Source organism: Lycorma delicatula, chromosome 10, assembly GCF_047948215.1.
Source record: "Lycorma delicatula isolate Av1 chromosome 10, ASM4794821v1, whole genome shotgun sequence".
NCBI classification, from domain to species: Eukaryota; Metazoa; Arthropoda; class Insecta; order Hemiptera; family Fulgoridae; genus Lycorma; species Lycorma delicatula.
Window position 1 is genome coordinate 117,484,868 of NC_134464.1, and position 14,188 is coordinate 117,499,055.

Here is a 14,188-nt window from a genome sequence, read left to right on the forward strand (position 1 = left end):
GCAAAATTAAACTTCTATGAAACGTATGCTTTAATTGGTTTCTCATTTCTCATCCATGCAACCACAATGTGCTGCAGCGAAGCGTGGCGGGTACAGCTAGTATTGTTATAAAAATGATTTCTAGTTTATAGACATTTAAGAAAAAATCTTATTATTTTTTGATGAGTACTATGTTCGATCATGTAAGGATGTTCTTTATTCTTGCTTTTATCTGTTGGTGTTGCTTAATCTTATTATTGTTAAATATTAACTAATAATCCCTTTCTTTTATTAATCAAATTAAATAAATAAAATTAATAAATAATAATAAGTAAATAAAATGTTAAATACAAAATATAAATAAAAATAATTTACGCTTAAAAATTAAATTAAATAATACGTAAATTAATTGATAACGGACTGCTTCTAGCGGGAGAGAGGCGTGGAGGGAGCCGTGTGCAGCGGCCCGGCGCACCATTATTGGTCCGCTTTGCGCCACAATTTTATTGCTAAATATTAACTAATAATCCCTTTCTTTTATTTAATTTTTATAATTGTTTTTATTATTTACACAACTGTCCAGAAAGGAGTGCATGTATGTTTGTTCCATTGTAGCAGCTCAATGATCGAACTGATTTAGATCAATGACCCCGCATTAGAATCCTTACATTTCCGGGAGTGTCATAGGCTGTATAAATCTGTGTGTAGTAGTAGAGATTTGCCGGTTGAAGCACATACTTTAATGAATTGAATTAATGAACTGTGAACTGTGCAAGCCGGGTTTTAACTGAATGATTCGAATCAATCTAATGAATACTAATACAAAAGAAAAAATAGAATTAAATTTACGTTAAATAAATAAAATAATATTAAATAAATTTAAATAATTTCTGTTTAATAATAATGGGCTTCCCGTGTGGACTACTAGTGAGGCTAGAGTGGTGAGGTGATGCGAGCACCTCGTGCGAGGCTAAACCAATCATCCCCATCAACTGGTAACAAACGGGATGCCTCTGGGGCGCTGTTATGGAAGTGAAATGGGGTGCTCTTATATCTCTGCAAACAATCGTCCGGTTTTCAACATTTAAACGGGGTATTTGTTAGTAGGTTGAAGGCTAGACTTTTGTCAGAGACTGACAAAATAGTAGTTGATTATGGACAAGCAAAAATCGATGCAAGAACCAACCGACCGATTGCTATCAAATTTTCAGGATACATTCATGATATCCCAAGGAAAGTTTTAAGCCATAGATCGAGGCTCTTGGAGATGAAGTTGTCAAAGATATTTATTTTTTTAAAAAATCAATCTTTTTATTTCATTGTTATATTTCTGTCACCATGGCAACAGAAATAAGTCGTGAAGTTCTTGTCAGAGGTGCGTGTACTTTAGTTACCATAGTTACTACTTCTCTTTCTTTTGTAATTTAGTTCCTTTTTCAGGATTTTATAAAGCCTGAATACTTTAATTGTTATTTATCAGTATTTTTTTCACTTCCATGAGGATAGCGAACTTTGGTGGGGGGGGGGTCCAGACGCTAATGGACTGCCTAGAGTCCATCTAGATCGTCTAGGCTCTAGCCCACCGAGTTGGTCTAGTAGTGAACGCGTCTTCGCAAATCAACTGATTTCGAATTCGAGAGTTCCAGCTTTCAAATCCTAGTAAAGGTAGTTACTTTTATACGGATTTGAATACTAGATCGTGGATACCGGTGTTACTTTGTATTTGGGTTTCAATTAACCACACGTCTCAGAAACGGTGAGATTGTACAAGACTACACTTTATTTACACTCAAACATATCAAGCTCTGAAGTAATACCTGAAGGTGATTCCCGGAGGCAAAACAGGAAAAAAGGCCCTTTATGCCCTAAACGGTAATAATAATCGAAGCAAACTGTGTGGATCAAGGAGCCGGTCAGGCGGGCGAAGCGAGACCCGAACGGATCGGAGGATCCCTCAGGGGCCTTGGAGAGGTCTTGAGCCACGGAGGTCCAGGAGACTACTTATCATATACATTTATACGATTAGAAAGATATTCTAAAAATATTAATTTTACTTCTTATATAGATCAATACAAAAGGCCAATACAAATAAATTTTTTCTTCTACATTTATACTCAGTTTTTTTCATTATTACTGTATAGTTTATAACTTTCTTTTAATTTATCTTACGAATCCTAAGTTCCAACTGTTGTCTTTATAAGCAGATTTATAAATACCAATTCTTTAGACAGGTTATATGTATAATGTTTTCGGGAACATATACCAGTTTCCTAGACATAACTACAGTAAAATTAAAGTTATGTATTTAAAAAAGTATTTTTTACGTTGTTACTAATCAGTTTATAATTTTTATTCATTCTCTTTTTCTAGTCCTATTTATTAAAAATCTAAACATTAAAAAAAATATGAATTTTCTAAACGTATAAATAAACGATAAAAAAATGTAAAATGGTTGTGATAAAAAAAAACATTCTTCTTTAACTACAAAAAAATAAATAAATAAAATATAGAATTACATAACTTTATATATTCTACTTCTGTAATGTAGTGAAAAAAGTCGTTATACCATTAAAATACAGTATCAGATTTAATCTCTTAAATAATCATAATATTAAACAGGATATTATTACTTAACCTGTTCTTGCAATTAGTAATGTATTATTATTACTTAACTTAAAATGTGATATAATATAAAATATATATTATTTTTCTGTTATTTCGTTGTACTTAAAGATATATTCATATTCTATTCAACGCAACAAAAATTTTATTTCACGCATAAAATATAAAAATTAATTTATCAGGAATGTTCATTTTAAGAAAGATATTTTGGAGGTAAGGCTCAAACGCATACGTACATTCATAAGGGTTTACATTCTGGTCATCCAGAATGTAAAAAGTTTTTTTTTTTTTTTACAACAGATTATATTGCATTTACTTTAACTTTAATTTATACATCATAATCTATATTTTTTCACATAATCTCCGACTAAGTTCAAGTATTTGTCAAATCGTGACTAGCTTTTGTATGCCGTCGTCAAAGACGTCTCCCGCTGCCTCCAGTCCATTAAACCAGTCATGAACAGCTGTCTTGACGGGAACCGCCAAAAAACTCCTTCAACTTTGTAAGCAGGTGGAAATCGCTTGGAGCAAGATCTGGACTGTACGGTGGGTAATAAAAAACATCCCATCCCAAACCTTTGAGAAGTTCACAAGTTTTTTACGGCAGATTTGTTTTTTCCTTGAAGATGATCAAAAATGATGCTGCTGAAGAGACTGACGTTTACTTTCTGGTGTGGAGTGTGAAATTCAAGTTTCATCATCGGTCACTAAGTAATCCAGCATTACATCTCCATCTTTATGGTACCGCTCCAAGAATGACATAGGAGAAGACATGCGTTTTTTTTTGCGATTGTCAACATTCTTGGGACCCATCCGGCTAAAATTTTACGGTAATTTAGGTGAACAGTCACAATTTCATATAAATAGACCGTGAACATACAGGAAATTTATCAGTAAGTTCGTCTAACGTGAAACGCTGGTTTTCGTTAACAAATAAATCTATTCTTTCTGTTTTTCAGAAATGAGTATAGGGAGTCCTGAGGGTTGGTCGTTACGAACAGATGTCCTGACCAGGGATGGTCAAAATAGATATTTCCTTTGAAATCTGAAAACCGAAATTTTTCGCGATCACAATACATCCTTTACTTCGTACAAGGAAGTAAAAATGGTTAAGATAGCCATTATCACATGCATTGAGCTTAATATAGTGGGGTTATGTTTGAAAAAATTTGAGAAAATTGACCCCCAAAACCTATCCACTCTCTGGAGATATTGAACCCAAAATTATACAAACAAATTGTCCCATATATAAAAGTCTTGTACAAAACTTCAAAATCTGTGTATCCAGTAACAAATTATTGAGTTTCGAATACGCAAACACACGTACAACGAAAATTCCTCCCTCGTTTTTGTTTTTTTGAGATTCCTAGGTCATAAAACTTCGTGAAATGCAAAAAAGTATCATACCTCATTTTTTGACCGATAATCATACTTTCCTTTCTGTAGCATGGCTCTGCAGTTATGATGCCAGGAAAATAAAAATATATATATTGACAAAGAAAAATAATCGTATATATACAATCAAAATTTTAAATTTTAAGGATTGGAGTAAATTTGAGGTTAACCTTAATAATATTTTGAACATAGTTGTTCCCTAATAGAAAATATTTTTTCAGTTTCATCTTTCTTGGTCTTCTCTAAGGTGAAATATTTTCTTTTTGATATAGAAGGGAAGACAAAAGATTTAGAACGGAAGAACTGTCATACGTTATATAGGCGCATAGAATATTCTACATGAAGATGAACTTTTTTGTTCTCTACCTTTCAATAGATACATAACATATACAATGTTGTATAATGTAATATTAAACTGCACTGATACAATGTACTTAAATTCATTTATTGTCATGCAAACATCATATGGATAACTGTAATTGAGATGCATTTTGTTATTGTACAATGCATTATTGTATTTAATTATTCATTTATAATATTTAATTGTTATTATGTGATAAGAATTCTTTTTTCGTTTTTTTTGTATGATGCTGAAATTGTTTTGCACTGTAATATTGTAGTGAGATACAAAAAATGTTTTTATTTCACCATTAAATCATACACAAAACTGATTTTTCAGTAACATGCAATTTTTACTTGTCTTTTTTATTATAAATTACATCGAGTGAAAGATATTCATGTATTTGATTTGATTTTATTTTGATAAGACGATAAAAGTTGAAATATTATTAATTAGTTAGAATAATTTTTAGACCTGATTCTTAAACAATGAAAACCACAAAAATTGGGCCTATATTCAAGTAGGCATAGAAGAGTGGATTGGATGGAGCAATACTCTCATAAAAAAAAAAACAAAAAAAAAACTTGGATCCATCTGACTCAGAATGTTGATACCTAGTTATAAGCCACAGGCTACCTACCTAGGTTTTAAAAGTGGGAGCCGTTTAATGGTTTCAAAAGTAAAGAAGTATGAAGTTCCAAAAATGTAAAGGATAAAAAACTTTAGAACAGTAAATCGTGAAAGAAAATCAAGTGACCTTATGTGAGAACAGCTGTTTCACTGAAATAATATAGTATGAGCCTTTTTTTTTTTAAGAGGTGGAAAACCCCCATTTACGGACGCCGAAGCAGTGTCGGATTTCCTAATAGGTTCCGCAAGATAGTAAAAAAGGCGTATGTATTCCTGCGCACTACCGACTAAACCTCCACCCCTGGCGACCCGCCCCTCCTGGGAATAGCTGGTAAAGCATTACTTCAGAAGGAGGGATAATCGCCCACACACACATTCAAACAACAAAGCAAATAGCGAGGCACATACATGCACAAACACAGATCCACGCATACCTAAAAAACGAGCACCAAACACACCTGGAACAAACCATTACGTATACATCACCCACGTACAGACACACGCACACCAACTCTCTCAACACTTGTACTTACCATACGCATACTTACATGCCATCAGCTTTAGCTCGGAAGTGGGGGCAGCCCCTGGGACCCCAGCCGGTGGAGTGACCGCGGCTTCATTGCATCCAGCCGACCCCCACAAGATCGGAAGGCCCTCTAGACATTCACCCGCGGCCCTGTTCCCCGCACCGGGACCCCAGGGTCTCTATTTAACTTGCCGATTTCTTCGGCAGAACGTAATTTCTCCATAACTGCTTTAGCATAACGGGCAACAGCCGCCCAGTGATTCTCACTGGTAAACATAATTTCCTAGAGGTCCTCAGGTTCAAACATTTTCTCTCTGGCAGTAGCATCCCCGATCTCCTCACAGTCTATCAAAAATCTAGAACAGCGAAAAAAATACACGAAAAGGCGTCTCTTCAATTCCATAAGCAGGACAGCTATCTGAGAGATACCATATCTATAATATGAATCTATATTATGAACCCTTAACCTAAATTAAGTTGTGGCAATAATAATAGTAATAATAAAAGATCAAAAAAGAATTGAGGACCAAATTCTTTGTTTAACATACAAAGAAGAAAATAAAAGTTGAGAAACGAAATAGGGGGTTAATGAAGTACGTAGATTTGAGAAGATACAGAAACATAAATTCTGGTGCACATGGAAATAGAAAAACGAGGTGAGAAGATTGGTTCAGGATTAATAAAAAATGAATATCTATTCACCTTCGTATCTATGAAATCTGATTAAATAAATAAACAGATAAACAAGGATTTTTAAATATTGAAAAGAACTTCGAATTTAATTCATAACTAAAACCCAGGAAACGTATTAGTTATTAAACCTATTATGACATCGCTCGGTTGTTACTTTTCTTTAAAATAGGAGATAAGTTTTCGTAAAATTTTTCTGTTAAAACTGGGTATCGGGATCCTGTAAAATAATGTCTCACTTGAGCAGTAAGAGAATATGCATCAATTTTATCTACCGGGTAGCTTTATCAAGTATCTTCTTAGCATCCCTCATCGCGGCTCCACCCTCACTATATGCTTATAAAACTTAAAAATTTGGAAATATTTGTTTAGTAATATTTGTGGGCGTTGTTATCAGAGTTATCGCTATTCACAATTTTTCTTTTCATTTTTTTTTTTTGTTGCACCAAATAATGCAATTTAAAATAGGGTTTTGTACTAGCTAGAATTATCTAAAAATTTTTTTGATAAATTATGTTTCATCAAAATCAAATTTTTAATGAAATCAGTAGAAAATTGAAGTTGTTCACGAACAATTTTGCTCCAAGCACAGCAATTCCAGAAGTTTCATCATTCCATTTTTCGAGATTGCAAAGATTACATATTTTAATCGTGCAACCTCTTTTAATATCTTTCAAATTTTTTTCAGGATGATAATCAAAAGATGATTTGAGATTTAACATATTTTTCGGAGGTTGAACTCGATTTTGAGACAAGCGTATAGGTTGTTCTTCAAGTCTTTGAGAATTCTCTGGCGTAGATTCACGTTGTCGATTTTGAGACAAGCGTATAGGTTGTTCTTCAAGTCTTTGAGAATTCTCTGGCGTAGATTCACGTTGTCTAAGATCATAAATTCTAGTAGTCCTAGAACTTCTTCCTATCTGTAACTTCCCCGATCTAAGCATTATGAAAATATTGATATCAAATTGAAAGTAGAATCTATGACAATTATGTATATGGCTTATATTTATGGAAATTCTAGTTCAGGGTATAAATATCAACAGAGAGCTACTTTACTCCTGTGAGGATGAGTTTTCGCGGGTCGCCGTTATGTATAGACCGTGACCCGGTCTCCACGAAAAGGGGCCCGGGAACGACATAGTCGGATCCGGTACACCTTTTCTGGGAGATTAGAGGCAGGCGATAAAAAAAGATCCACCGGGGGTGCTGAACTTCCATGCCGGCAACGATATCGAAATTCAGTATTCTTCAAACCATTAAAACTTTGTTAAATATGTAAATAGTCGTCAATCCCTTTAATTTTATTATAAAACTAATTTGTTTTTACGTATATTACAATGATAATACAAATTGATCTTTTTAGATAATGACGTTAAATTCATTAAATCACATAATGACATTCTGAAGAAGTCGATATTGACATAGACAATGATATTCAATTTAATAAAAAAAGGTTATTTATTTATACTTTTATTATTTATAATTTATATAGTAGTGAGTTCGGTCAGGTTTGAATTGTGTTAAACATTTCGAGGGTCATAAGAAAGCTACAATTAGAGTTTCGTAATGATTTGTTCAGTTGGTTTCGCGGTTATCGGGAACAAACAAATAAGACGTTATTTTTTTATACTAGTGATCGTATATATCATGTCCCGTAAAATTTCTTATTTTAAAAATAAAAGTAAACAACATTTCTTTAATTATATTCTACTTTTTCTAATTATTTTCTGATTTTTCATCATAAAAAATCTTCCAATTTACTCTACAATTTTTGTAATTTCATTCATAACGAATAATAAATTAAATTTTTATTAGCACATAATTATACGAGATTGAAACAAGTTCAATTAAATTTAAAACTTTGTTAATCTAATAGAAAATGTAATAAGGTGTTGAAGAGATCACTAATTCGGTCGTTAACATTTAAATTTTGTTATTAATTCAATGACTTATAAGCTAATTATTTTCTTTTAATTCTTTAAATCATTTCGAACAAAGATTCATTGATATTTCCGTTAAATTTTAATTAATTATAATATTTTTTTACGTATAGGTTAAATTAACTTAAGGGTCATTAAAAGCAAAATTAAATATATATAAGTATATATATATCAAATGATACTCTTTCTGCAAGAAGGTTAATGACTACGCAAATTTCTTTCAAATTACTGCTTTTCAACAAAAAATAATTATATTTTCTTTTCCTGTTGTTATATTACTTGATAATCTATACCTTTTAGTGTTAAAAAACTCCCAATGAATATTTATATCATTTTTGTATTTTCAGGAGTAGAAAATTACTAAAATACAGGGTGTCCCATATAAAACGCAACCCATCAATCACACATCCATGAAATTTCAAAAGTCAAGCTTACTCCCCTACTCGTTACTGAAATAGACTCGTCCAACATCTGAACATCGCGGCGATGCAGTAGAATACTACCGATAGTAACAAAAATGCAATCATAACGTTCAGTGTATTGCTAGAGACAAGATAGTGTTTTCGCTAGATGAACGTGTTTTCATTGTCGGGTCGTACTTCAGTACGAAATCAGTGGTTGCAGTGCAAGATTTGTTTCGCCATAAGTACCCAGATAAACCAGCTCCTAACAAAACATCAGTATTAAGGTTAGTTGCAAAATTTAGAGAGACCGGTTCTGTTAATAACAAGCAACACAAAAGATCTGCGTCAGTGTTGAATACAGATACAGTCGCTGAAATCAAAGACCGATTACTCGCCTCGCCAAATAAATCGATCAGACGTTTGTCTGCTAAAATTAATTTGTCTAAATCGACTGTTCATCGGGCGACCAAACAATTACAATTACGACCTTATCGTATTCAAGCGGTTCATCGATTACTTGAGCCCGACAAAGAAAAACGGCTACAATATTGTCAACGGTTCCGTCGATTTCTGCGTGAGGGAATTAATGTTATGGATTCGTTATTTTTCACAGATGAAGCACGGTTACATTTGGATGGCTACGTAAACAGCCAAAACAGTAGAATTTGGCGTGCTGAAAATCCCCACGTTTTTCACGAAAAACAATTACACACGCAGAAGTCGGGCGTGTGGTGCGCGATAACGCAGAAGAAAATAATCGGTCCTATTTTTATCGAGTACACTATTAATGCAGAACGATATCAGGATATTTTATTTCAGTTCATCGCACTCTTGGAAGAGGAAGACAGACGCTGCTGGCTACAACATGACGGTGCGACATCGCACTACGCAGGATCAACTTCTGATTTCCTTGAAGAATTGTTTGGTAACCGTGTTATCGGATGGTAAAATTATAGATGTATTATTAAAGGGATGGGAAAGATTTTTGACCTTATGAAAGGGTTAAAAGTTAATAACAACCTTTAAAAAGATTGTTATTACCTTTACAACTAATTTTTATTACCCCCTACAGTTGTTATTACCTCCGATAGAAATAATATTCTATAAATTTATCGACTAATACATTTTTTATATATATCTCTAAATGATGCTTTAACAGAGTGGAAATAATTTTCCGATCTTCGTGGTGGAGTGGTAGCGTCTCAGCCTTTTATCCGGAGGTTCTGGGTTTGAATCCCCGGCAGGCATAGCATTTTTCATGTTCTACAAATCTCCATTCTCATAGGGCAAAATGAACAAAGCAGTCGATGCCCGTCATCTCATACAAAAAAATTGAAACCTTCATCTTAAAGTAAATTTTAGCTGTTAAAAAATATATATTTTTTTTAATGCCAACAGCCAAATATTTTAGTTTAATTTCTTAACACGTTTTACGGTTGAGTTTGTTTTAGTTTTTTTATATTATTTACAGTAACGAAATATTTTTTAATACGTATAGCTGAGAAAATGTACTGATAAATAATTCGGAAATAAGTATAATCTTCAGATTGTTAATAATTTTAAACATTATCATTAAAGAAAGGATAACGTTTAACGATAATATTTTAAGTTGTATATAAATACAGGGAACTTTTATTAATATTATTTGTCATATTTAAAAAATATTTTAATTTTTCAGTCAATTTGTTATATTTAATTTTTTTAAATCGATTTTCATTTCTTTTATTTATGAGAATGCTTTATTGCATATTTTGTTAGATTATTTTCTTGTAATGGAAATTATGAGAAACTTGAAATCATAAAAATTGACTAAAACTTCCTTATTTTTAAAAATTACAGCCAAAATTTTCGTGCTTTTATGGAGTATTTTTTATCGAGTAGAAATTTTTCTTCTCGATTACCCCTTGTTCACCTTCTAGTGAGGGTGTGACGGAGTACGGTGCGACGGCTCAAGGGCAACACAGCCACTGTTATTGTATGTGTGACGCGACTGGCTGCACCTGCCTCCGGTTACTTGACTAAAAACATAAATAAAAGTAATTTAAAAAAAAATTAGAAACGAAGAACGGTCACGTCCAAGTGGTATTTGTCGGGTAACGATAAGAACCAGGCAAAATACATTTTTACCCGTAAACTAATACTTTGAAAATGAAGACCGACTGTTTTGAAACCCGCATTCTTAGATCACTCAAAGTTTTGCGTCCTGTCCTGACCAAACTATTGCTCTGAAGAAATTACAGTACACTGATTTTTTTATAAATTGAAGAGGTTTTAATTTTTATTTATTATTATTATTCTCATAAGCATGAGCTTAATAAGCACAATGGGGTGTCCAAGGGGCAGAGCGCTGCGGCTGAACGAGAAGGGTGAGCGAAACGAGCCATGACCGGCTAATTAATTCCTTACCCTGAATGGGAAATGCAAGTAACCATAGCTTGCGTGAAGCCATAGATAGAGTAAGAGAGAGAGTGAGAAAGTGAGCGCACCCATATACAGAGTGATTCACGAAGAATGTAATAAACTTTCAGGACATATTCTACTTGATGAAAATAGAGAAGAAAATTCATGTAAACATAGGTTCGGAATCGCTTCGTTAATGAGTGTCGGCTGGCGAAAGATCTCGCTCTGATTTCTTCGCCTTTGGTAAAATTAAGCCAGACTGTAATTCTTGGTACCCAAATGAAGGGGTAAATTTTTGGTTGTATGCGAAATCATAGTTGAAAAATTGTAATAAATATGTCCCAGAACAGTATTTTTATTATTTGAGAAATCTGGAGTACAACAAAGATATTGGAGTTAAAAAACACACTGTTTTATGTTTGGCGTAAAATAACCTTGTTAACAGGATAATAAACACATAAAAGTTTTAAACAAAACTTTTAGAAAATTTTGTTTTGAGTAAAACGGTATGATTAAGTCCAGAGAAACTAAATAAAAAAGTAAGAATTTCGAGGTTTATTAAAAAACAAAATATGTTTGTAAAACCAAAATCGATTTAGACAACCGTTTTACAAAGTGAGTTTTCCAGATGACAGTAATGAATATTGTCGATCTATCAGATCATAAATATTTTTTTTTTGGTCTCTGTTAGCATTTAAAATCACAACATCATAGGAGACCGTAAGTAAATTTGATTCACGATAATCACCCGAAGAGAAGCCCCCGACGAAACCCCTTATTAAAGAATATAAAATTTAAAACACCTTATATAAAGGAAAAGCATTTTTATAAGTGTTTCAAGTTCAGTATTTAACACAGCACTAGAAATAAATCACAGGAAGAAAAAATAAAAACAATGTCATCAATACCATTATATGAAAAAAAAAACAAAACACTAAAACAAATCGTCGGTAAATAGAAATAGCTGTAATTCGTAGAATATCAAATTGACGTTCACTATACAGCGATATCCTGCGTTCCCACTCCCAGGTTCCTTATGCGGGTCACTCATCTGGTTACATCTCCCAGGTCTAGAATACGGAGACGTTTTAGTCGCCTGATGTCTTTGCTGTTACCCAGTAGATTTACTATCAGTTAATTTACATTTTTGTTTAACCTCTTTTTGTAACGTGAGCTAATTTTTTTTTTATTTCTTCGTAAACAGAAGGAAATCCTGGATAGTCATGGATTTCACTACCTGCAATGTCTGTTATGGTCCTCACGAATATTTTGGAATCTTTGAATTACCTAAATATTGCTGTTACTCGCCGTACCCCACAACTGGATGTAATTCGTCCAGATAGGTTTAAAAATAAATCTGTATATCAAAATTTTATTAGATAACGATAACTGTGAGTTTCTACCAAGAAACCGGTTTCCTATATTTGACGTTAAGCCGACTCCTTTTTTCTACCAAGTGGCTCTTCTACGTTAGACGACGATCCAAGTCTAAGCCAAGATACTGTATCCGATCCGTGTGAGGGATTAGACGCCATTCAGGTGGATCCGTGGAAAATCAACTCTTCTCAATGTAAATGTCATACGGCTCGATTTTCTCTGACTCATTCTCATTTTCTATTTTGTCAGCATGCTTCGATCTCATCTAACTCTGAATGCAGTTTAGCGGAAGCTTAATTCAGATCATTATCATCATCACCTAAGATTGTCGTGTCGTCTGCAAACGATGCGACAGTGACGTAATCCGGAGCAGGAAGATCCGATGTGAAAATTAAATAGAGAACAGGCTCCAGAAAAGAGCCCTGAGAAATTCCCGACTTCGTATCGAAGAAACCTGATAATTCTTGATTGAACTTAACCTGGGAAAAGCAACCTTCAAGGTAACTCTTTAGAGTTTTTCGTTGGTAGATTACGTTCGATAATGTCACGGTTAATATTTTGATTAACGCAATGTTCAGATATTTTAGTAATTATTTTTATTATGCGATAGGATGTTATTAAAATAGATCTTTTCAAGATTTTAATCTTTAGTTTTCAACATCCAAAAATTTTGTTTTGTTTTAATTTAAAGAAGAGCCGCCAACTATAGAAGAATTTCTACATAGTAATATTGAACTACTCTTTATAAAGTAATTTAATTGAAATTCTATAAAAAAATTCATTATTTATTGGAATAAACAAAATTTATTGCCAACAATCAAATTAATTATATCAATATAAATGCAATGCTAGTAATGCATCTAATATTTAGCCAAAATTAATTTTAGATCTTTTAAAAAATTTAACTTAAAAGAAAAAATAGAAGTACAGCAATATATTTATATTACTTGTATTGATGAAATCACATTAGTTTAGTACGAGTAGAATACTTACAAGTACATTTGTTGTTAGGTATTGTGCGTGTTTTGTTGCTGCTGCCAACAAGGATTGCTGTCACCAAGACTGTATTGTTATTTTTATTATTATTATTATTATTATTACAGAAGAGGTAGCACATCAAGTTATAAACACATTATACGTGTACGTACACCTTATGATGTATATAAGCGGTCGCTGGACAAATGTTGTAATATAAAGCATGAAGGGCAACGGACCATGACGATGATGAAAATAATCAAAACTCATACTATATTATCCACGATGCATTCTTCAAAGTATTCTTTGATTCAGAAGAGATATAGGCTTATTCACACTGAAAAAGATATCCTATTAAGCGATACAACTTTGTTATTATCTACTTTTTTCCGTCAAAATATCAACAGGAAAAACAAAAACAATTTTGAAAAAATTGTGTTTTATTTGTTAGTTTTTTTATTAATAATAAAATATAATGAACATAAAAAAAATTAATAAAACCGATGTGTTTTTTCTTTAACTTTTAGTTTTTGAAATCGACATAAAAAAACACCAAACGCTATAAAAATCCTTCAATTTGACACCTATTTAAAAAAAAATATATAAAAATTTAGAGCAATACGGAACGCTATTACTTTTATTTTTAATTTATTCTTTTAAAGTTGGCTTAATGAATTGTTTTTTTTTTAGTTATATATATTTTAAACAGTGTTTATAAAATCCGTTTCAAGAATTCAGGGCTTGGTCCCTTACATCGAAATGAAGAAAAAACTTTATATTATCATAAGTCCGGAATCGCTTAGTTTATCAGCTACCTGCCATTTTGTAATTTTAACATAAAAATTTATTTCTCGGGAACGGTTAATCGTATCGATCTGAAATTTTGTACACTGCTAGGGTACCTAAAGGT